The 25,167-nt window shown below is 45.3% G+C and overlaps 1 pseudogene; it reads right to left on the bottom strand.

The window, feature by feature from the left end:
• Positions 1-21,730: 21,730 nt before the first annotated feature.
• On the bottom strand, positions 21,731-22,072 carry LOC138260765 (eukaryotic translation initiation factor 1 pseudogene; annotated as a pseudogene).
• Between the last annotated feature and the right edge of the window lie 3,095 nt (positions 22,073-25,167).

Raw genomic sequence — 25,167 nt, 5'->3', positions numbered from 1 at the left:
TCCCCCTGAGGTGCCTGCCTATTTACCAACTGATGCCCCTGCAGAACCAGTGGGTATGACACCCACCAGAGAGTCTGTGGCCTATCACTCCCCAGGATCAAGCACAGGGCAGGATGCCCCCTCTAAAACCAGATGGTATAACACCCACCTGAGAGACTGTGGCCTATCACTCCCCATGATCAAGCACAGGGCAGGTTGCCCCCTCTAGAACCAGGGGTTATGACACCCACCTGAGAGACTGTGGCCTATCACTCCCCAGGATCAAGCACAGGGCACATTGCCCCCTCCAGAACAAGTGAGTATGACACCCACCTGAGAGACTGTGGCCTATCACTCCCTAGGAACAAGCACAAGGCAAGATGCCCCCTCCAGAACCAGTGGGTATGACACCCACCTGAGAGACTGTGGCCTATCACTCCCCAGGATCAAACACAGGGCACGTTGCCCCCCCCAGAACAAGTGAGTATGACACCCACCTGAGAGACTGTGGCCTATCACTCCCCAGGATCAAGCACAGGGCAGGTTGCCCCTCCAGAACCAGTGGTCTTGTTACATCTCCCAGCTGAGGTGCCGACCCGTCCCCCGTCCCCCTGAGGTGCCTGCCTATTTACCAACTGATGCCCCTGCAGTGTTCTCTACGTGTTGAAGCAGGTGACATGTGTGGCCTACGCAAATTGCGGACTGGACTGTCCCTTTTTCAGTACATATGTATATATCAATTATCTTGCCTAACTTATTTTTCATACTGTGTTGATCCCATTACATTCACTTTTGCAAAATCCTTTTGTCCTTGCATTATTCAGCCGAGTGACGGGGTCAAATTATTTTTTATAATGCATATGATTATGTGTGTAGTGTGTGTGTGTGTGTGTGGCGGGGTGTTGTGCGTGTGTGTGTCACTCTCTTTTTCCTCCCCCTCTCCCTTGTGTGCTAGGCGGCTGTACTCACCGTCGTCATCTTCGCCGGCGTTGGTGTTCGTGGTGGTGCAGAACGTAGAAGATCATCGGGAAGTCATGCAGTTCAGGTTTCATAGTGGCGTGGTTCTTCCCTGTGTCTCCAATTGTGAGTCCTTTTCCTTCTGAGTTCAGTTTCCACCTGGCTTTTGATGTCATTGGTACCGCCCGGAAAAGGTGGCGGTTTCCTGTGTCTTAATATCGTTGTCGGAACTTTGACTTCCGCCTGGTTGTAGGTGGCTACTGCCGTGGTGGCAGTTTTTTCAGCCCTGGCGGTCAGTGTGGTACATTGGCTGTCTATCGGAGATCTTTCCGCCATGGTCATAATTTGGAGGTAGTTACCGCCGGCCTGTTGGCGGTATTACCACCACTTTATTACTGACCGCCAGGGTCGTAATGAGGGCCTAAATCTGTTAAGTAGGTATTTCACCCCTGTTTAGCAGGTGTTAAGTATGCAAAGTCCTAAAAGCAAACAAAAATGGGTTTAGGAAAGAAAGGCAAAAATCTGGGTGTGACCTAACACAAAGTGCCCAGGCCAACTGAAGTCCTTTGAGCTGGCTATAAATAGTCAATGTTTTGGACCATTTTCTGTATTTGCAGTACAATGGTCATCTAAGATACTCATTTAATATCTGAAAGGGACACCTACAACAAACCTCTTCTAGAAACTGAATCGGCATCCATTCGGAATTCCATTTTTAAGTTGAAAAATCCTTTCTGACTGATAAAGTTGTATAGTAAAAAGGACAAAGCATGACAATAGTCCACCTAGCTGAATCAGAGCATTTGTGACAGTAAAAATGCTTAAGGTATCTGCCTCTAATTTTCTTAAACATTCTAAACATATTTACAGCACACCTGCCAAAGGCATTTCCTTGATTAAAGTTCTACTTTCTTTCTATGTTTGTGTAATTTTATAAAGTGTTTACTTCTGTATTAAAAAGCATACATTCCTCTATGAGGAAAAGTCACGTTTTTCACCTCCTCCCCAAGACAGATGTGCATGAAACCTCTTAAGAAATACCTAAATCAGATGACTTTTTTGTTTCATTGAGAATTGTGAGCAGAACCATCAACTGACACCAACTTTATTTTAAAAAAAAGAAAGTGAAATGCTGTTCTGTTAGAAATGGGGTCTTTGGTTGACAGTCAGGTTACCCCCTGTAATAGCAACGACCCTCACTCTAGTCAGGGTAAAGGAGAATCACCCTTAGTTAACCCCCGCTCACCCCCTTGGTAGCTTGGCACAAGCAGGGAGGCTTAACTTCTGAGTCCAGGTGTAATTTATTTGTACCAACACATACAGCAAATCAGTGAAAACACTACAAAATGACACAACACAGGTTTAGAAAATTGGAAATATTTATCTAAACAAAACAAGACCAAAACAACAAAAATCCAACATACACAAGTCAAGTTATTAATTTTAAAAGCAAAAGAGTCTTAAATCGTTGAGAAAACAGTAAAAACAATGTTTAGCGTTGAAAATGCACCTGGGCAGCGTCAAAATAAAATGCACGGGCGAGTGTGCATCAAATAAGGCTAGCGATGTGTCGATTTCTCACCTGCAAGTGAGACCGTGCATCATTCTCCTCTTCCGGTCGGGTTGGCATGCATCATTTTTCCTCTCCGCTGGAGAGCGATGCTTCGATCCGGGTAAGCATTCGGGTCCAGGCAGGCTTTGCATCGTTTTTCCTTGTTCAGCCTCGTCTCAGAAGGTGTGGCGATATTTTACCCTGCACAGCGGTCTATGTGTGGATTTGCAATCTTGGTCTGTCAGCTTCACCTGTCAAGGCCCCAGGAACTGGATAGGGCACCACTTGGCAGGGCAGCAGTCTCAACAGAGAGTCCAGGTGCTGGCAGGAGAAGTCTTCAATGTCTCTGAGACTTCAACAACAGGAGGCAAGCTCAGGACAAGCCTTTGGAGGTTTCTTCACAAGCAGGAATAAACAACAAAGTCCAGTCTTTGTCCCCTTGCACAGGCAGAAGCAGCAACAACTCTCTTGTTTTTGAAATCCTGCCTTGCCCAGGCCAGGCCACAGACATACACCAGGGGGTTGGAGACTGCATTGTGTGAGGGCAGGCACAGCCCTTTCAGGTGTAAGTGACCACTCCTCCCCTCTCTCCTAGCACAGAAGAATCATCAGGATATGCAGGCTACACCCCATCTCCCTTTGTGTCACTGTCTAGAGAGAGGTGCAAACAGCCCAACTGTGAAACTAACCCAGACAGGGAATCCACAAACAGGCAAGTCACAGAATGGTTTAAGCAAGAAAATTCCCACTTTCTAAAAGTGGCATTTTCAAACACACAATCTCAAAACCAATTTTACTAAAAGATGTATTTTTAAACTGTGAGCTCAGAGACCCCAAACTCCACACGCCAATCTGCCCCCAAAGGGAATCTACGCTTTAATCATTTTTAAAGGCAGCCCCCATGTTAACCTATGAGAGAGATAGGCCTTGTAACAGTGAAAACAAATTTGGCAGTATTTTACTGTCAGGACATATAAAACACATTAGTATATGTCCTACCTTAAACATACACTGCACCCTGCCCATTGCACTACCTGGGGCCTACCTTAGGGTATCTTACATGTAAGAAAAGGGAAGGTTTAGGCTTGGCAAGTGGGTACACTTGGCAAGTCGAATTGTCAGTTAAAATCTACACACAGACACTGCAGTGGCACGTCTGAGCCATGTTTACAGAGCTACGAATGTGGTTTGCACAATCAGTGCTGCATGCCCACTAGTAGCATTTGATTTACAGGCCCTGGGCACCTCTAGTGCACTGTACTAAGGACTTATCAGTAAATCACAGATGCCAATCATGGAAATCCAATTCCACGTACGTTTTACATAGGCGCACTTACACTTTAGCACTGGATAGCAGTGATAAAGTGCCCAGAGTAACAAAAACAGCAAAAACAGAGTCCAGCACACATCAAGAACCTGGGAAACAGAGGCAAAACGTTAGGGGAGACCACGCCAAGGATGCCACGTCAAACATTTTCCAATAAAAACTCTGACATAACCATAACTATCTCATTGTGATATCACCAACTTTGAGGTTTATTAAATAGACACAACAAAGAGACAGTTCAATATTTGATGTTGCCACTTGAATAGCAGTTAATCTTATTGATGCACATGCTGTAAGCTATACATATAATTTCAAGAGAGGTCTTTATTTAATGTTTGACTCTCTTAGAGTCCGTTTTTCACCCCATCTTGTACACATTCTGGGAAACTTTGAGTTTATAAAAAAAGGGGCTTTCCTACTCTTTTGAAAAATGTCTCAACACTGGTTATGCAACCAAACGTTTCTCATGATTGCTACCACTGGTTTGGTGAACAGCATGTGAACAAACTGAATTAGGGGTGTGCATGTCTTAATAAAGCACTTAGGGCAAGATGTAGCAAAGGTTTTTACCCATTCTGTGTCGATGGGAAAAAGTGTTCGTACATATGGCCCTTAATTTCATATTTTGTGAATTTGCAAAATTAAGATTCATTTTATCTAAATACATTCTGATGAGGTGCCCCTTCTGGGGACATATTTTTCAGGAAATATGTACTAATTCTATATAAGACTGTCTAGTTCATTCTGTTTTTAAAAGCACATCTTCAAAGGGTAAATTTGTATATTTTCTATGACAAAAAAATAATTCATGCTAAATATTTTATTATGACATTACATGAAAATTAAATAGATTATCTCAGAATTTAAAGATGTTTGCTGATGGAAACCTTGTTTTTTTTACAGAAAACCTATAACCACTGCCTGATCACGACAGGAAGGATCCAAAGTTTAAGGCCCAAAAATAACAATAAAGGCAAACCTGACCTGCTGTCTGTACTCACTGAAAGTTACAGAATACTTGTGTTCTACAGGACTGAGAAGTTGAAAACCAGGACACAGCTCACATATCAATAAAGCATTACAAAGATCATGGCATTTGAGAAGTTGTAACTCCTTTGTAGTTTTCAAGAATTAATGATGGGTAGAGTGTCATCTGCTCATATTTCTGTGCAACCTGAATGCCATTTGCTTGAATGTGGTCCAGGAATCCTGAGACTTTCATTTCTGAAGTTTGTAAAATGAGTACCATTCATTTGAAGGTCAAAAATGGTGATTAGTTAAGCACCAATCCACTATTCGTTCTGTGGTTCAAGGCATATATATGCTTAACACGTTTGCAAAATAACTTAGATAATTATAGCTCCTTTGCCAATCTGTATTAGAATGTGTTCAGAGTAGCACAGACAAAAGACAAAACGTTCTTCTGAAAATGAGGACATAATGTCACCTAAATGATACTGTGTGTCCTGCCCACATAGCTATTGTGTGTAGTTTAACCACACAATACACATTTCCTTTTGCAGAAGGGGGCACAAGACCCCTAATATATAACTTAATGCACAAATGAAACTTAAGTGCCTATGTAATTCTTTATGAAAGTCAAGAAAACAATTGTATCCATGAAGGCTTGATGTATCTTCTTACTAGGGGACTAGCCTAGCCAATCATTGCCTGTGGAATACCAAGAAAGCATATTACTCATATGGTAATTAACAGTTTGTGCCTCCTCCGTGGAGAAGATTTGGAGAGGGGCAATGCACCAAACACGCCTTTACAGAGGAAATCCATGTCTGAACTGTCTCCTATCTAAGTGGTGGGGAGGGTGCCACTTTCAAAGACAGTGTGGGTTCAGAGGTTGAGAGGCAATTTGTAAAGTACAAGTGCAGAAACCAATTTAGAGAAGAGAGCAAATTTTAATAAATATTTTGACACAAAATAACATAAATCCAATCAGTAGAACCAGTGATGAATTTAAAAACTTTTTTTATGAGAACTAGCCCTTAAACAATCAAAGTGCCAACCGCAGACATCTTTCCGCATGAGAACGGGTAAAAGTCGAGAAAATGTTCTGCGAAGGTAAAGTTCAGCAGTGCAAAGCCGGTGTCTGAGGAGGGAGCGTCATCACTGAAGTTGCAGTGAAGATTACAAATATAGACTTAGGTGGTCATTACAACATTGGCAGTAAAAGCCGCTTACCGCCGCGCAGAAGACCACCAACACACCGCCGTGGAAATCCGTCACAGCTATTATGACCCACAACACGGAATCCGCCAATACACAGACACCCACACAAGTCCGCCACACCAAAGGTCAGTGATAAACTGGCGAAAACAAAACCTCCACCGTCACGCCAACAGAAATACGCCCACACCATCATGACCCACGAATCCACGCAGCAGTCTTTCAACCGCGGTATTCCATTGGCGACACACACCACAGCGCTCAAAATACACACACATCTCCAAAACACAGCCACATTGGACAAATCGAAATACACACACCTGATACACATACACACACCACTCCCACACACCCAATACAATATAAAACACACACCCACATCACCCACAAACCCCTCCGACCACAATTACTGAGAGAAGGCCAGAGAGAGACACCACCATCAACAATACTAGCATCCACAGGCACACAACACCATCACCCACACAACTTCTACGCACCTCACACTACACACCACTACATATCAGCACACTTATCACCCAACACACCACCCCACACATCACCTACACCACCCCATGGCACGGCAAAGACACCCCAGGTTCTCGGAGGAGGAGCTTAGTGTCATGGTGGAGGAAATCATCTGGGTAGAGCCACAGCTATTCGGAGCGCAGGTGCAGCACACCTCCATTGCAAGGAAGATGGAGCTATGGCAAAGAATAGTGGACAGGGTAAACACAGTGGGACAGCACCCAAGAAATTGGGAGGACATCAGGAAGAGGTGGAATGACCTATGGGGGAAGGTGCGTTCCGTGGTCTCAAGACACCACCTTGCGGTTCAGAGGGCTGGAGGCGGACCCCCACCTCCTCCCCCACAACTAACAACATGGGAGGAGCAGGTCTTGGCAATTCTGAATCCTGAGGGCCTCGCAGGAGTAGGTGGAGGAATGGACTCTGGTAAGTCAAATCTTAACTATTACATCCCCCACCCTACCTGCATGCCAGCACATACCCCCACCCTCACCCCCATCACTCTAACTCCTCACAAATGTTCCAAAATCACAAACCACACATCCTAACACCAAGCCCTGCATGCAACAACAAAGCATGGACACCCATCACTAAAGCATGCCCACTGCACATACCCATACACCCCCCTAAACCATCATCACACAAGGTCCCACACAGGAATGCAAGCACTGGGGTACACAGTCAACCACCCATTGCACATCATGGCACACACAGATGTAATAAACATCCTTTTATACCCCTGCAGGACCCCTACCCAACGTCACCGGACAGGAGGGTCCGGACATGTCCACACCACCAACAGAAGAGGCCCACAGTGATGACAGCACGTCTGTCCAACTCGATCTAGATGACCAGCCCGGCCCATCGGGGACCTCGGGACAGTCGGTTCCCCTCACACAGTCACAGGCAACCACAGAGCTTCCCCTCTCCGTAAACACCAGCACAGCACCCACCCAGCGGGCCCATACCTCCGTCCCCAGGACACGTCAATCAGCAGTGTGTCCACCACTACAGGGAACCCAGGCTAACCCACCACCCCAACAACAACAGGCACCTGGGAGCAGTGGTAGTGGGCACACAGTCCAGGGGACGGAGGCCCAGGAACACAGGGGAACTGGGAGGGCTGCTGTGCGACAGGGGGAGGACAGGCCCAGGGAACTCACTCTCCACAAGGCCCTCTCCAACATCATGTGAGCCTACCACCACTCCCAGGAGACGATGGCAACGGTACTGGCCAGGCTTCAGGAGACCCAGCGCCTGCAGGAGGAACAGTATTTGGGCTTCAGGGAGGAACTCAGAGCCATCAATTCCACCCTGGGCACCATCATAGGGGTGCTGAAGGAAGTACTCAACACCAGGAGGGACACTGTGGCACTACAAGGGGCCCCTGACACTAGCCTGGACGATGAACTGCCCACCACCTCCACCAGCGCTAGTGGACAGTAGGCACCGCCACAGGACTACCACACCAGCACCCCACCCCCTGCAGAGGGAGAACCACCTCGCAAACGGTCCCTGAGATCCAGGACAAAGACAGAGAATGATGCCAAGACCCCCGCCAAGAAATGAGACCACCCTGAATGTTATCCTTCTGTCCCACTTTGTCACCCTGTCCATCCTTAAACTGCCCCAGCTCCACTTCCTATGCCCATTTGGGCAATGCACCTGTGAGACTAATAGACTGGACTCTGCCATGGGCATTCCTCCGCCATCACCCCTCACCATTTTGCTACCCCCTCCAATATTGAGCACTAAAATAAACACCCTTAAAGCACAAAACAATCTGGAGTCAGTCTGTGATTTCGAAATAGTGTATTAGCAATTACTGTGGCAAAAAGCTCTTTCTTTTGTAATGTCAACATACCTATGTCACACCGCAGTAGTCCATGAGGAAGCAAAGCAGATGTCACACATTGGGACCCACATCTGTGAAATCATAAGGGAAAGTGACAACTCAGTGACCACACACTGGGTGAAAACGACAGACAGTAGAGAGGTAGTAGTGTTTAAGTACATGTAGTAGGCAGGTTTGTATTCTTACCTGTGTTTCACTGAAAATGTTGCTGGATCACTGAGCCCCTGTTGTCCATGTCTTCTTCTTCTGCTTCCTCGTCTCCACTGTCCACAGGCTCCACAGCTGCAACAACACCGCCATCTGGACCATTCTCCTGCAGAATAGGAACCTGTCATCGCAAAGCCAAGTTGTGAAGCATACAGCAGGTCACGATGATCTGGCACACCTTCTTTGGTGAGTAGAAAAGGATCCACCTGTCATATGGAGGCACCGGAACCTGGCCTTCAGGAGGCCGAAGGTCCATTCGATCACCCTCCTAGTTCGCCCATGGGCCTCATTGTAGCGTTCCTCTGCCCTTGTCCTGGGATTCCTCACTGGGGTCAGTAGCCATGACAGGTTGGGGTAACCAGAGTCACCTGCAAATGGCGAGGCACAACTGTTAGACACACACTAACCCGTAGGGATATCCCCAGACCCAGACAACCATTCCCACTGTCTTGCTTCCAGGTGCTCACCCAATAGCCATGCACCGTGACTCTGGAGTTGACCCATCACATAAGGGATGCTGCTATTCTGCTTCTGATGCTGCTATTCCGCAGGATGTAGGCATCATGCACTGAGCCAGGGAACTTGGCATTCACATGGGAGATGTACTAGTATGCCAAACATACCATCTGTACATTCATAGAATGATAACCCTTCCGGTTTCCGTCCACCTGTTCACTCCTGTAGGGGGGGCGATCAAAGTCACATGGGTCCCATCAATGGCATCTATGATGTTGGGGATATGTCCCAGCGCATAGAAATCACCTTTCACTGTAGGCAAATCCTCCACCTGAGGGAAAACGATGTAACTCCGCATGTGTTTCAGCAGGGCAGACAACACTCTGGACAACACGTTGGAAAACATAGGCTGGGACATCCCTGATGCTATGGCCACTGTTGTTTGAAATGACCCACTTGCAAGGAAATGGAGCACTGACAGCACCTGCACTTGAGGGGGGATTCCTGTGGGATGGCAGATAGCTGACATCAGGTCTGACTCCAGCTGGGTACATAGTTCCTGGATTGTGGCACGGTCAAGCCTGTAGGTGATGATCACATGTCTTTCCTCCATTGTCGACAGGTCCACCAACGGTCGTTACACCGGAGGATGCCGCCATCTTCTCACATGTCCCAGCGGACGGTGCCTATGAAGGACAACAGCGAGCACAGAGTCAAACAACTCAGAGGTACGTACCCACAGCTTACACAGAACACCAATCATAATCCAAAAAGTGGCCTGTATGTGTGTTGAGTCTGGGCCTAGGTAGGTGTGACGCAGTTAAAAATTAAGCCATGTGGACCACTAAAATGGCGGCTGCCTAACCTGTAAAGTGGGACAATAGGATGTGAGGTAACTGCGCTGGCGTTGTACACCGTCGCGGTAGGCGGTCGAAGACCGCGGCACAATGCTGCATTGGTTAACATTGGACCCTATGGGTCCCAGGACCCATTGTCGATGTACGCCGGCGGTGACGGTACGCACTGCCGCGGACGTGACCGCCATTTTCTATCTGTTCAATCACTTGATACCTGCTCTTCGACAAGAGAGGACCTACACTGCAAGTGCTGCTGTGACCTCGGTCTGGAAGAGACATTGGCTCGAGTGTCTGGGGAAAGGGCCCCTGCCTTCACATCGGAGGAGTTGGAGAAACTCGTGGATGGGGTCCTCTCCCAGTACACGCTACTCTACGGTCCTCCAGACAAACAGGTAAGTACTCTGGGAGCATTCTGTATGGGCTATGCCTGTGTGGAGCGGGTAGATGTAAGAAGGAAGGGGGTAGAGTGCGGCGTCCATGAAACGACGGTGAGTGCATGTGCCACATGCCAAGGGTAGGGATGGGGGCCAATAACTGTGATGGTGCAGTTGGTAATAAGTTTCTCTTCCCCCTGTACAAATCATGTAGGTCAGCGCCCACCAGAAAAAAGATATTTGGCGTGCCATCGCCAAGGACGTCCGGACCCTGGGGGGTCTACCACAGACGGATCACCCCCTGCCGGAAAAGATGGGAGGACATTTGCCGCTGGAGCAAGAAGACGGCGGAGGCTCAGCTGGGGATGGAGCACTCTGGGCACAAAGCCCCCTCCAGAACCAGTGGAGAGATACATCCACTACCTCTGTCCTTAGCAGGATGAAGTACTCTGGGCACAATGCCACCTCCAGAACCAGTGGAGATTGTTATCCACTTGAGAGACTGTGGCTTTGCCATCCCCAGGATGGAACATTGGGTAACCCACCCACTGTAGAGACTTGAGAGACTGTGGCTTTGCACTCCCCAGGATGGAACAGTGGGCAACCCACACACTGTAGAGACTTGAGAGACTGCGGCTTTGCACTCCCCAGGATTGAACAGTGGGCAACCCACCAACTGTAGCGATTTGAGAGACTGTGGCTTTGCACTCCCCAGGATTGAACAGTGGGCATGTGGCCCTCTCGTGGATTTGGCACCATGCACTCAACCGGCTGAGGTGCCCCCCCTTTTCATCCCCCTGAGGTGCCTGTTTTCTTGCTCTCTGATGCCCCTGCAGTGTTCTCTCCGTCATGGTCGGGGATCTTGTGTGGGCCTCGCCCATACCGTGTGGGCCCAGTGTTCCACGGACTTAATTGGAGCACTACCTGGACTACTATGCTTGGTGTATATTTTGTTTATGGTGTATATATATATATTTTTGCCTACTTGATTTTAAGATATTACAATGGTTCCACTAATTTCCTTTTGTCTTTGCATTCTTCCGGTGGGGGGTCCGGGGTGTGACTATCATGTATTAATATGTATTAGTGTGTGTGTTGTAGTGGGTGAGGGTGAGGGTGGGGGTGTTGCGTTTGTGTGTCCCTGTTTTTTCCCTCCCCTGTGTTGTAAGTGCAGTACTCACCGTGGTCTTTGCAGCCGGCATTCGTGCTCCTGGTAGAGGAGCAGGAAGACTATTGCAGGGAGAATTTGGAGTTCCCACTCCATGGTGTCCTAGTTCCTCGTGGGGTGTGTAAAGGTGTGCGTTTTCCCTTTGGAATCCTGTTTCCGCCGTGTTTTTATCTGTGGGAATCTGCCCCGGAAAAGGTGGCAGATTGGCCTGTTGTGATACTGTGGGCGGTACTTTGTCATCTGCCTGTCTGTTGGCGGTGACCACCAAGCTGTTTGTTTGTACCGCCGTGGCGGTCGGAGTGTTAAAGTGGCTGTCTTTGTTGGCGGTTTCCGCCACGGTCGTAATTGCAAATTTTTTACCACCGGCCTGTTGGCGGTCTAAGCGCGCTTTAACACCGACCGCCAGGGTTGTAATGACCACCTTAGTCACTTTTTTTTAAAGTTGAAATTTCCCAGCACGACAAGGCTGGAGGCCATAGCCAATGAGAGTTCCTGGAGGCGGAATACAACTTTCACGAACTACTGCTAAAAAGGATTTGTTGCTGGGGAGAAGAATATAGCGGGTGTGCCGCAAAAATCAGGCTGCCCGGTGATGCAGCTTTGGCAGTTAGATGAGCAGGTTTATCCTGTTTTAGGCAAAACATTTTTAGGTCCCAAGTTTTGTATTTTGGCTGTCTGGGCCCTTTTAGAGTCATCTCCAAGGGTCCAGGAATGAAGGGGCACCACTGGGGGGAGTTAGGACTCAATCAGGCTGATCCCAGGTGTGGGTTCAATATGGCGGGAGCTTGTTATGTCCCTGTAACTCTGAACAGGATGCCAGCAAACTGACCCTTGAAGTCACTCTAGTAGTTCTGTGTTCAGGTGAGCAAGCAGGGCTCAAGCAGCAGGGCAGGGCTCTGAGGTTTCAAGCCAGGCTCCAGGAAGGAATACAGTCCTTCCAGGTGCAGCAAAGCAGTCTTGTGGGGTACACATCAGACAAAAGCAGCAGATATTCCTGTTAGAGTCCTTCTGCAGGTCCAGAGAGTAGAGTGAGTCTGATGGTCGCTATTTTCATACCTGGTCCCTTCTTTCAAGTGGAGAAGTTTCTTGAAGTTGCTCTTTGAAGTGCTTGAAATTTCCTGACTCCCCCTGCCCTGGCTCCAAGCTAGCTACAGGGACAATGCAGTCAAATCAAATCAAATCAGGATTTATAGAGCCTGACTTCTCACCTGTAAGGGTCTCAAGGCACTGAGGGGGTTTGACCTCTGTGCTTCAGTTGAAGAGCCATGCTTAAGGTCCTTCCTGAATTGAGCTAATGATGGTGACAGTCTGAGGTGCATGGGTAGGGTGTTTCAACTCTTTTCCACGAGGTAAGCAAAGGATCGTCCTTTAGCCGAGGTCTTCTGTATGCAGGGTATGGTTGCTAGTGCCTGTTGAGGGGAGCGGAAAAGTCTAGTGGGGGTGTAGAAGGTGAGGCATAGGTTGAGGTAGGTGGGTCCTGGGTTGTGGAGGGCCTTGTATGCATGGACAAGGAGTTCGAAGTAATAGCTTTTCCCAATAGGAAGCCAGTGGAGGTCTCCTAGGTGACTGGTGAGGTTTTTGCGGCGGGCAACTTCCAGGATAAGTCTAGTGGAGGTGTTTTGGATGTGCTGTAGTTTCTGGGTGGGGCCGGCGTAGAAGGTGTTCCCAAAGTCGATTCTACTGGTAACCATGGCATAGGTTATGCTTCTGGGGCAGTCCAGTTGCAATAAGTCAGTTGTGTGAAGGCAGGGCATAGCCTATTCAGTTGCAAGAAGGTCTGTGCCAAACTCCACCACCCATCCTGCCAGCAGATGACCCATTCACACATACCCAATCCCACTAATGGGCCAGTGTCTGGGAGGCATTCTCAAAGTCCTAACTGTGAACTACACCCAATTATGTGACCTGGGGAGACTGTAGGCATCAAATGGCAGAGGGCAGGAAAATAGCAACTTTCAGAAAGTGGAATTTTTAAAATTGAAAATTAAAATCTGACTTTACCATTCAAGAGGATTTTTTAAAATAATTTCATAGATACCAAATATTAACCATCCCAATCAAATGTAACACTTATTGTATGCATAAATGCAACCCAGTGTTATCCTATGGGATAAGTACATTTCACAGCAGTGAGAAACGAATTTAGGAGTTTTTCACTATCAAGGACATGTAAAATGAACCTTTTTCCAACCTTTTAATTATAATGCACCCTGCTCTATGGGCTATCTAGGGCCTTCCTTAGGGGTGATTTATATGTAATAAAAGGGAGTTTCAAGGGGGTTATATTTCCAAGTCAAAATGGAAGTTTAAAATTGCATTTAGACTGTAATAGAAGATCTGGGACTTGTATTAAGGGATTACTTAGGTGGGTGGCACAATATGTTCTGCAGGGTCACTTGTAGCGATTTAATTCAAAGGCCCGATTATACTCTACAAGGGACTCATACGTAATTTAAATATGCCAATCAGGTGTAAACCAATGTAGCCAACTTTAGAGAAGTGAGCCCAAGCTCTTTAGTATGAGTTAGCTGGGATAAAATGCACAGAGTCCGAAGACCAACATAAACAATGTCAGCAAAAATAGGAGGGTAAAATCAAAACCTTTAGGGGTGACCCTGCAGAGAGGGTCAGGTCCAACCAGAATGTACTTCAAAGGAGCAATTCAATATTTGGTGGCAAAGACCCTAAATGGCAAATTCGTTTCCCACATAAGTAAATTGTTTTAATTAAATACGACTTGGAACATAACGAGATTGAATTTTAATTTGTCAACTAGTAAACTGCGCAACTTTCATTCAAATGAAATGCACATCATCAATTAGTCTCTCACAGAAACAAGGACACTAGCTCCTCTTCTCAACCTTACATCAGTAAATGGAAAAAGAAAAAGGCTGGGAACAGACCCTTCTATGCAATGGTTTTGAAAGTTGACAATAACTCTGCAAAGCGCAGAATTTGTTGACAATTGAATTGTATGGTACTGTTTTTTTCCGCCAAAAATTGAATTCTGCTGGCACCACGCAGTTATTTCCCTCACAGCACGAGCCTTAACTGGATTTTTCGAGCCGGCTGAAATCACAAGCTTTAGCAATAAAGTGCGGCGGTGTGTCAAAAACTGCTTAGAATACAAAATGTTGGGCCGATAATCTAATATCAAAGAAACTGTTTCTCATAAGAATGAATCATAAACATTTCTCCCCACCTGTTTAATTCGTGTAAGTGGCTATTTGTATTCTCTTCGACTTTTCTGCTTAGCATCACATTACGCATTAACAGCAAGTGGAAAGTTTTTTTTTTATTATTTCACTGCAATTGGGTTCATTTTAAAAGTGTTTCCCTTATGCAAATTTAAAACGATTTGAGGGGGATTGACATTGCGGTTAAATAAATTGAAGCAGATTTTAAGAAGAGGAGTGAAATAAAAGGAGCGCTACCCCATCTAATTCCAACGAATGCTGTCAGCATTCTTAGTCAGAAAGTGTGTGTTTTCATGTTGTCTTCCAAGTGGCATCTTATCTGTCTTTCAGCAATGAAGCCATGATGGCCTATGGTATGTTGAAAAGGTCTTGGGTGTTACGAGTGTTACTGGCAAGTCAAAGCATTGAATAGATGTGGGCGCGACAAAGACTTTTATCGTTGTACATTCGATAAAACGAGTAACTGCCTGTAATACTCAGCTCTGTTCCTTTCTTCCTCTGGATATAAGCTGTAGAGAGGCACCTACAATTGTGTAAACAAAAACACAAAATATCTCTTAAAAATAAAAAGTTATATTCTCTTCCTCCACCTTTATGTCTGTATAGCAATGTGTGTATGGATATGCAGAAACTCTCAAGTTGATGTCAGTTGGTGCTTGATGTCACAGTTGATGTCAGTTTCATGACAATGTTTACTGGCATCTAAAACGTGTTTTATGATCCTGGTGTTTCATTTTTGTTTGTGCAAGGCTAGTAGAAAAAATTATCGTTCTTACTTCTTACACACTTTTGAAACGGACCACGGGAATATAGCAGCATTACCAAAACCAGTAGCCAAAACTGAGTGTGGACAACAGCTACAATTATCTTGCCGTACTTGATTAGGTGAACTGGGACTGACTTCACGACGGCAGAATTGGTCTGTTTACCCTCTGCCAGTGGCGGTTTCTCTTCAAGGGCGTCGGGGCTCCGCCCCCTTTACATTCTTGGTGAAAAATAATGCATGGAAGCAAAGCTGAAACTGCTTCCTTAAAACAACTTGTGAACACAGTGTATATACATGTTGAATTATCTTTCTAAGGCTGCTCTACACTACAAACTGTACTCCTTGCAGTGATGACAGTGGAGTGACTCTTTCCTGGGCAGGCACAAAGTCTAGAGAATTTTGCTGGGCTGACAATCTCACATCCCTGAGGCCTGTGAGGTCACAACTCGGCAAAGACACTGCATCAAGGTTCAGTCTCCACCCCCTGATGACGTGGAGGTAGAGTTAGCTCTGGGCGTTTCAGATTCAAGCCCTCGAGCTCTCGGCCTCCACGACAATCAGTGAGAGGAGACCATTGTCACCACACCCTTTTCCAACTCGTCACAGGGTGGGGTGGTACCAGACCCTGTGACGAGTGGGGTAGAGACTACAAGCAGGAAGCCACGAAATCGAGTGTGCGCAGTGTGTGAGCTGGACTTTTGAAGACACACTCGAGACAGACTCGAGGTGCTGCTTCCCATGCTGCAGTTCATGCTGGATGCCTTTTGAGCTCCGGTATGCCTTAGATTTACTGCCAGCAAGCAGACTTGTGGGGACAGTGAAGCAAAGAGCAAGGTGTTGCACATTGCATGTGCGTGTGTTTATTTTAATTAGTCAGTCCCGACTCACCTGACTTGAAGCTTCCCTCCATGTCACCAGGTGAGGCAACAAAAATGTCAGCTGGGGGTCATAAATAACGTGAAAGGGTGAATGGGTGTATGTGTGAGTGAATGGATGGATGGCTGATGGATGGATGTGTGAGTGAAAGGGTGGGTGGATGGATGTATGAGTGAAAGGGTGGATAGATGGGTGAATAAACAGTTGGAGGGTAAAAGTGAAAGGATGGATGTAGGATGGATGAGTAAAAGAATGGATGGATGAGTGAAAGAGAGGGTGGATGGATGGGTAAAAGGGCGAATGGATGATTAAGTTCAAGAATGGATGATGGATGGATGAATGAAAGAGAGGGTGAAAGGGTAGGAGGATGGATGAGTGAAAGTGTGGATTGATGATGAGAGAAATTATGGATGCTTGAGTGAGTGAAAGTATGGATGGTTGAGTGAAAAGTCAGATGGATGGATGTGTGAGTGAAAGGGAGGATGGATGGATGGATGAATGAAAGGGTGGATTGATGGGTGAGTAAAAGGGTGGGTGGGTATATGAGTGAAAGGATGGATGTAGGATGGGTGAGTAAAAGAATGGATTGGTGAGTAAAGAAAGGATGGATGAGTGAAAGAGAGGGTGGATGGGTGGATGGATGGATAAAATGGTGGATGGATGAATACATGAAAAAATGGATGGATGAATGAAAGAGAGGGTGAAAGGGTAGATGTATGGATGGGTGGATGAGTGAAAGGGTGTATGGATGATGAGAGAAGGTATGGATGGTTGAGTGATGGTATGGATGGATGGAGTGAAAGTGTGGATAGATCGATGAACAAAGGAATGCACAGATGAGTGAAAGGATGGATGAGTAGAAGAAGGAATTGATGAGTGAAAGTGGGTTGATGCATAGATTAAAGGGTGGATGGGTGGATGAGTGAAAAAATGGATAGAGGAGTGAAAGGGAGGGTAGATAGATGGATTAAAGAGTGAATTGTTCGGTGAGTGAAAGGTGGATGGATAGGTGGATAATGGATGGATGGATGGAAAGATTATGAGAGATAAAATGATGGATGGATGAGTGAAAGGATGGCTGAGTGAAAGTATGGATGGATGCGTGAAAGGGAAGGTGGATTGATAAATGGATTAAAGGGTGGATAGATGGATGAGGGAAATAACGGATGGATGAGTGAAAGGTACGGTCGATGGACTGATGAAAGGGTGGATGGATGAATGAGTGAGTGACTGAAAAGATGGATGTGTGAAAGGATGGATGAATGATAGGTGCATGGATGGATAGGTTTGATGGCTACATATTGAGATGAATGGATAGACTGGAAATGTATGGGTGTTCGGACAGAATGGTGAAAGACTGAATGATGGATGAAAGAATGAATGAATGACAGAATGAAATGGTGGATATCAGCAGGCGAATGGAAGGAGGAAATGGGGAATGGATACAATTAAAACAGGAGCGCTCTTTTGGGAAGGGATGTGATGACTTGCTTTGTTTGCTTGGTGCCATATAGTAAGAGCTTTTGTTCGAAGTGTGTGGTGTTTCAATTTTCTGGCTTCTCCCTTGAACCAGCCACAGAGCAGATATAGTGAACGCTGGGCCAGAAGTCCCCAAAGGGCATGCAAACCCATTAAAACTCCTGCAGGGGAAGGTGTCAAGTGTGCGTACAGTTGTGACCGAAAAACATGCCAAACACGGTATATGTTGAAACTGCCCATTAACATGTTTAGGGGGCAGTGATGGATTCATCCATTAGTGCAAACATGTTGTGTGGCCAGGGAGACAGATTCTCTCCAGACACCATCTTAGTGTTGGTGTAAAAACAGACAGTACAATTAACATGATATATGTGATTTAAAACCATGCTAACCAATGTAGTGCACATAATACGCGATAGGATAACATGTAGTGGGTGTACTAAAGTAATCACATAATATTGCAAAGGAAAGCTGATTCTTCACTAGCCCCCATCCGCTGATCAGTGTTAAGGAAGCCCACAATAATGTGGAAATAACATGGATTGTACTTAGAAAAATGGGTTGGTGCCAAATTGAAAACACTGAAATGGTGACTAGCATCCCAAAAATTGCCATGCTCCTCACCCCCCACAATGTGAACCTCTTCCTCCCCCCACCGCGGGCCAAGCCCAGCCCCACCACACTCAAACTTCACCAACCGCCACTGCCCTCTGCACGGAATTTTTCTAGTATACCAATCTCCTTCAAAGGGGATTACCTCCAGAGCAGTACGCAAAGCACTTTCTTTTACTGTTTGCTGCACAATTTCTCCTTTTGGCAGTGAATGAGACGCTTCATAGCAATACGAAGCCCAAAGCACTTTACCTTAATGATGGCTTCAGAGTCCTGGAAGGAAGAGAGGGCCAGAATGCCTTACAGTGCCTTTTCAGCAGTTCTCCAGGACCGGGTTTTAGAATGAGCTTCTAACATCAAGTTCTGTTGGTTATCCGGTTCCTTACATGCCTCTCTTTTATTAAACAAGAAGACCATTATATGATCCAGTCTACCATCTGTTTCCAAAGGCTGAAAATACATTTTTAATTTTTAAAGTGAGGTATTGGTCCCCTAGCAATGAGCTTTTGCCTCTTTGAAATGAAGTATCTGATTTGCAACTTCACCTAAACTTGAATGTTTTAAGAGACCCCACCAAAAAAACAAGCATTTGCAATGCAATGGGTCTCGCATTTGTTCGATTTAGATCTATTAGCGTTGTAAAGTCTTTTCTTGCCACATAAATTGAAAATGAAAAGTAATACAGTTTTACATAAGCGAGCCAGCCACACCATGAGCATGAGTGGGAAGGAGCGCACAAAAGGAAACAGAAGTTTGTTTGCAGTGAAACATATTGGCAGTTATGCAATTATCTATGTAAAAGGGTCGATGTCATGCAAAGCACTTGACTACTGCCTAGCAAGATCTTGCTGCGCAGGAAATAAAAAGAAAAACTAGTCCAGAAGCCATGCGGAAAACATGGAGCCTTGTATGTTAGTTTACCGGTGCGGTCGAGGAGGGCTAAATATCAGAAAAGGCATGACGTGTGCATGCCTTTCACAAATGAAATCAAGGGAATTTTAAAAGGCAAGACCAAGAACCAATGAAACTGATGGATGTGACATGGGCATGGTTAAAAGCCCACGGTGAGATTACAACAGGGACCACAGATCTTGCGCACTCAACCCTAATGAAATTAGACAAGGTAAGGAAATGGTAACACTTATTGAATATATCATTTAATTGTATTGAAATAATGCTAAGGATCTTTGATGCAATAAGAATATTGCTCTTAAAAGTTAGAGATGCTGTGATTTTCATTGAAAAAGATGTGTTTACAAGACACTGAAAGCTCAAAATAAGGCTGTTATAAAAATCTTAAAGCAAACATTACTTAAGGATGGATTGTTATCTGAAAATGAAGTAAATAGCAGCATAGCTTACATTATGATAGATCACACTTAACAAAATAAGCTTTTCAAGATCAGATGTATACCAAGATGAGATACAGATCTGTCTTCAACCACTCTTTCACTGAGAAGGTCATCAAAGAAGTTGTCATGCAAGAACTAAAAAAAAATCATAGAATCTAATTTGATTCGGCATGGCAGCAATCTGAGTTCAGGGTAGTCAGAATTTGGAAAGCACAATGTCTGCCTTCTTTGGAAGGGTCTACTAGCATTCCTGGATACTGGTTGTTGGACCTAGCATCCTTGGTGTGGTTCTTCCTAAATGTTGCCTTCAACCCTTCTGTTTTGCTGACTTCGTTTTAGCTGGCTTTAGGGCTCTGCATACCTTACCACTGCTGACGAGCGTTAAAGGGCTTCTGCTCTCTTGTTTAAACATGATAGAACTGGCTCATCTCCAACTGGCATATTTCATTTATTTTTATGTCCCTAGAAAATAAGTACTACGTGTGTCCAGGTCCTGTAAATTAAATGCTGATAGTGGGTCTGCACCACTGCTTGTGCCACCCACTTAAGCAGTCCTTCAAACATGCCCCAGGACTGCCATCGCAGCCTGTGTGTGAAGTTTTTATCTACAAAACAATCCTTTGCCAGGGTCAAACCTTTCTTTATAATACATATAAGCCACACACAGGATAGGCCCTTAATAGCAAAGACTGCAGAGTGCACTGTATTTAAAAATGTGGACATGTGCTTTTAAGATTTGCATGTCTTGGTAGTAAAGAACTCTTAAATATATTGTTTACTACAGCAGGGGCTGCTTTTCCCATAGGATAACATTGGATTTACCTTATTACATTTAATAAGTTGTAGCTTTTAATTGGGAGCAGGTGGAAGTTTGAGTTTGTAATTGTAATCAAAAGTAATCTTTAATGGCAAAGTCTGATTTTTTGTAACCATTCTGAAAAAGGCAGTTTTAGTAAGTTGTCATTTTCCTATGCTAACCATTTAGTTCCTGCAGCCAATTTTTGGATCACATGACAGGGTGTAACCGGCAGTTGGTCTTTGTGTATTGTTTCCTGACAGTGGGACGAAGGAAAGCTGTTGGCAGGATTGGCCACTCTGAGTTAAGAAGTCAGAGAAACTGCGCCCTGCCACAGTTACACATCACAAATGCTCTTGCGATGTGTAACTCTGCCTGAGAACTCTCACAATGAATTTGTCACTAGTGTGTTATGACCACCACAAAGGCTGGGGCCAGGAAAGGGAAGACAAGGATGTTTTATACCTCATATGGGTGAAAACCTCCCAAAGCTTCCTCTACTTCAAAGTAGGCACCATGTAAAAATATTGGGTCCTTAGAAACAACTCTTCAGTACACTTTTGGTCCTGTGGATTCTGCCAGGATTACAAATAAAACAAAGCCCATGCGCTTTTCGCCATTATGGTACATATAGCGAGCAGCAATTACCATTTCTGTAGCTTTATTTTATACCTGGATTAATAGAGCACAGTGTCCATTGGTTATAGTTCTCTTGTCTCTTAAATTCTTCTACCTTTTAATGACCAGTGAGACTTCACACCTAAGTATATCATGTGGGGTAGGCTTATGGCCAAGTTAAAACCAAAAAGCTACCAGCACCAGACAAAGGCAGTCTTTAGCATCACTGTCTAGTATTTTACTTGAGCAGTCATCCGTTCTCTCCATTAATTGCAAATACATTGTTAGTATACTTCATGGGTGCCATGTGATGCTTGGACTTCTGAAATGCTTTATTAGATTTGTGAATAAGTCTCCCTAGGGTTCGATTAGGTGCCATTTTTGACTTTAGGATTAGAGTCCTGTCGTAATTCTTGTCTCCAACCCTCCAGCAAACAGTCTCCCCCTACAGATGTCGATGCTGTTTAAAAAAAAAAATGTATCATGTCCTTAAAATCGTGAAAGAGCCTTTACACAGGCTTTTCAGTTTAACTTGTGATGAGGGAAAGACAAGGACTGGCTACTCATTGCAGATGAAATCCTATGAGCTTGGGCATTTAGAAGCCATGGACCTTAAGCTGGTCATCCTTTGCCAGTTCCACCTCATTGAAGAACTGGCGCGCGTTTTTACGCTGGTCACTTGGAAGCTGGATTACCTCTCCATATTCTGGGTGCTCAACCGCAATACCATTGCAGGTGCATTTCTTTTAAAAAGCCTTGATTAAATTATTTTTATTCTAATCATTGGAAATTCCATGTATTGTTGGGAGGGTCTTTCTGACATTTCTTTGTTGAATCCTTATATGAATAGAATCCTCTGTTCCCGCTGGGAGCCAGTCATCACCCTTAGTTGCATCAGCAGAGGGGTCAAAAGACTGGAGGTTTTGAATAGAGGACATACAATACTATTCTTTTTCCTTGATAGAAAATATTGGCAGAGTATTGGTGGATAGTTGTGTTCGGCGGCAGGGATCTGGCATTCAGATGATAATTCAGCAGACACTAACACCAGCACAGTAAGGGCAGAAGAAAAGGATTCTGCCAGGAAGAAGGACTGTTGAGCTGCTAAAAGAACTGTCACTCTGCTGGACTGCTACCCTCAAGGACTGTGCTGACCTACTGCCCTCTTGCCTGTGTGAAAAGGAATGGAACTGCAACTCTAAACGCAGGACTCCAGAGTGACTCCAGGGGTCAGTTGGCTAGCCTCCTGATCAGAAGCCTCAGAGACAGAACAGGCTTCCAAAAACCTTGAACCCAGCACCTGGAATCTTCCTTATGTAAGTCCTGCCCTCCCAAGTGGTGCCTTTCCAATCCTCGACACCTGGAAGTGGGACTCCAGATGCTCTGCCAGCCCAACTGTTGATTCAACAGAACAAACACATCTCTTCTGTGGCGTGGTGCATCTCCCATAGAACTTATGCTTAAACTTTGCTGCTCGATGCTTCACCCTCAGAACCTATGCATCACATCTGCTGCGTGGGATTCCCCGATGCAAGGACTTTGCATTGCATCAAGTACAGCAACCCATTGTATCTGCTGCTCTGTGGCACATCTCCACACAAGGACATCACCTTGCCAAACACAGCTCATCGGAACTGCTGCTGTGTGACGCACCTTCGTACAAGAAAATCACCTCACCTAACACATCTTGTTGGAACTACAGCTGTGCAATGTATCCCCATAGAGGACCTTACATCACCTCTACTGCACGACACATCCCCAACTTGGGCCTCCACAACTGTTCACAACCAGAATCTAAAGTACCCTTGTTCCATGGGCATAAGTGGGTCCCTGTAGCTGGCCTAAGCTCCTTCATGGTCAACCTGAGCTTGTGACTTTGTCCTTGTCTGGCAAGACCAGATAATGACAGTTGGCGATTTGTGCCCTTTGGCACTAATTTCACTGAAATATTTAAACTTGTTAATCTGGGGTTCTACTGAATGGATTTTTGTCTTTTTGATTTTCATTTAATAATAAAACATACTCTAATTTAAACTCAAATAATGTATTACATTTTACTCTAGTCTTCTATATTGGTGAAGGATAGTTCTTCTTTTGTGTTTTTACCTTATTACCATTTGAAGTGCTGCGTACATACTTTACACATTCCCTCTAAGTTAAGCCTAACTGCTTCACCCTCCTAAACCAGTTATCCAATTCCTTACACTAGTCATCTTGAAATATTAAATGTTCTTGACCGTTATGTGGTTTAATACCATGTGTATCACAAAACTGTTTTGGAGATCCCACTGCAAAATGATAAGAGTCTCAGGAATGGTTCTCTAATGGTGTTATCCCTTCTTGTAAGGCCATAGCCAACTAATTAGAATTAGTTCTTGTAGGAAGCTGGCTCTGTGTATGGTATACCAAAATGAAGTAAACTGTGCAAAGAGTTTAGGATTTCCCTTACTAGTGGACAGGTGTTACTTTTTGCAATCCCAAGGTGCTCTTTTAGAGGGTAGTGTGGTCAAGCAGCCTTAGGCTTATCAGAGAGGAGTGTTAGACATATCCAAATACACACACATAGTCAATAAATGAGAAATACAACTCAATAAGGAGAGCCACACCAGTTTACAAAAATAACAAGTGTCTTTATATATGTTTTGGCACCAGAATCATTATGATTAGGTAAGTATATTTTAAAATAAAAATCTTTACAATTTAGAAAAGTTCACACAGTGCAATTCTTGGAAGCTGCTATGTCATCCTATGGAGGAAGATCAAATACAACAAACAGGTATAGTATAGTGCCTTACGGGACCACTTTCCTAGACTTAAGGTAAATATTGAGCAAGGGTCAGGGCCACACCAACAGGTTACACCAAGTGGCACTGGGGCGGACGGGTGCAGAGGTGTAGAATGATGTCCGATGCCCTACGTTAGTCAAAAGGATATGTCTGGCTAAAAAAAGGGTTTAGGTTAGGACTGGAGGTCCAGTCAGGATGAGCCACTAAGTGGGCTCAAATCCTGCACTGCTTGGGTACATGGGGACACCAGTGGTTCTCTTCTCAGTCCGAGGCGTCCAAGTGCAGAGGGTTCTTGGACCGTCTGGTGTCCATCACAGGTGGCGTGTCCGTGGATGGGACCCACACAAACATGCTGCAAGCGTCGACTGGGGGACAAGTCTGAGTGAAGCAACAGGTTGGCTCAAGTCTCACAATCCTGGGGGGTCCAGAAACACCAGTGGTCCTCTTCTCCTTGGTTCGGGGTGTCCAGGTACAGATGTGCAGTGGACAGTCTGGTTGCCGTCACTGGAGGCGGTGGAGAGGGGCCTGCACTAAGAGGCTGCAAGCGTTGTTGCGAAGGCCACAATGGGGAAACCTACGAAGGATTTGTCTACGGAAACAATGCTGGAGAGCAGCACCACCACTCCACTGAAGTTGCCTTGTACAGGGATGAAGGCTGGCAGTCTTCCTGGGCTTTTGGAAGTTTCAGCAGCTGGAGGACGATGCGGCTTTGGTATGATTGTCAAAGTAAGCATACAGGCTGGCTGGGTTGGTGTTGAGCCCATCACTGCTCTTCAGTTTTTGCTTTTGCAGCTCTGCAGTGTCCTTCTTATTCAGGTCAGCAGGATTTGATTTCCTGTTGCCAGAGCCTACCCTAAATGCTGAAATTAGGGCCATTTTGGGGAGTATATGGTAGTAGCCAATGGGCTACTTACCCCTGAGGTCACTAAACACCGTACATGACCACTTTCTGTGGGAAGTGGGCATAAACCTGTCCCAGAGTTCCTAAATCTGCCAACACCAAGATGGCAGATTTCTAAATGTTGTGTCAACATCAGGCAGCATTCATTACACATGGAGAGAGGAAGAGGGAGGAGGGGGGATAAATATGGAGGAACACTCCGTACTTAGCTCCCTATAATTCAAAATACACACGAAAGTACGGGGTTCTCTAAAAGCGGACGTCGCGGATATTAGCGTAGTCCTGGGTTGTATGTATTCCTATTTGGAAGGGTAAAGTCAGTGGAATGTCAGTTGGAAATTACCGA

The sequence above is a fragment of the Pleurodeles waltl genome, chromosome 10 (assembly GCF_031143425.1).
Source record: "Pleurodeles waltl isolate 20211129_DDA chromosome 10, aPleWal1.hap1.20221129, whole genome shotgun sequence".
NCBI lineage: Eukaryota > Metazoa > Chordata > Amphibia > Caudata > Salamandridae > Pleurodeles > Pleurodeles waltl.
The sequence above is the reverse complement of the archived record's forward strand: the minus strand, read 5'-3'. Positions and strand labels throughout refer to the sequence as shown.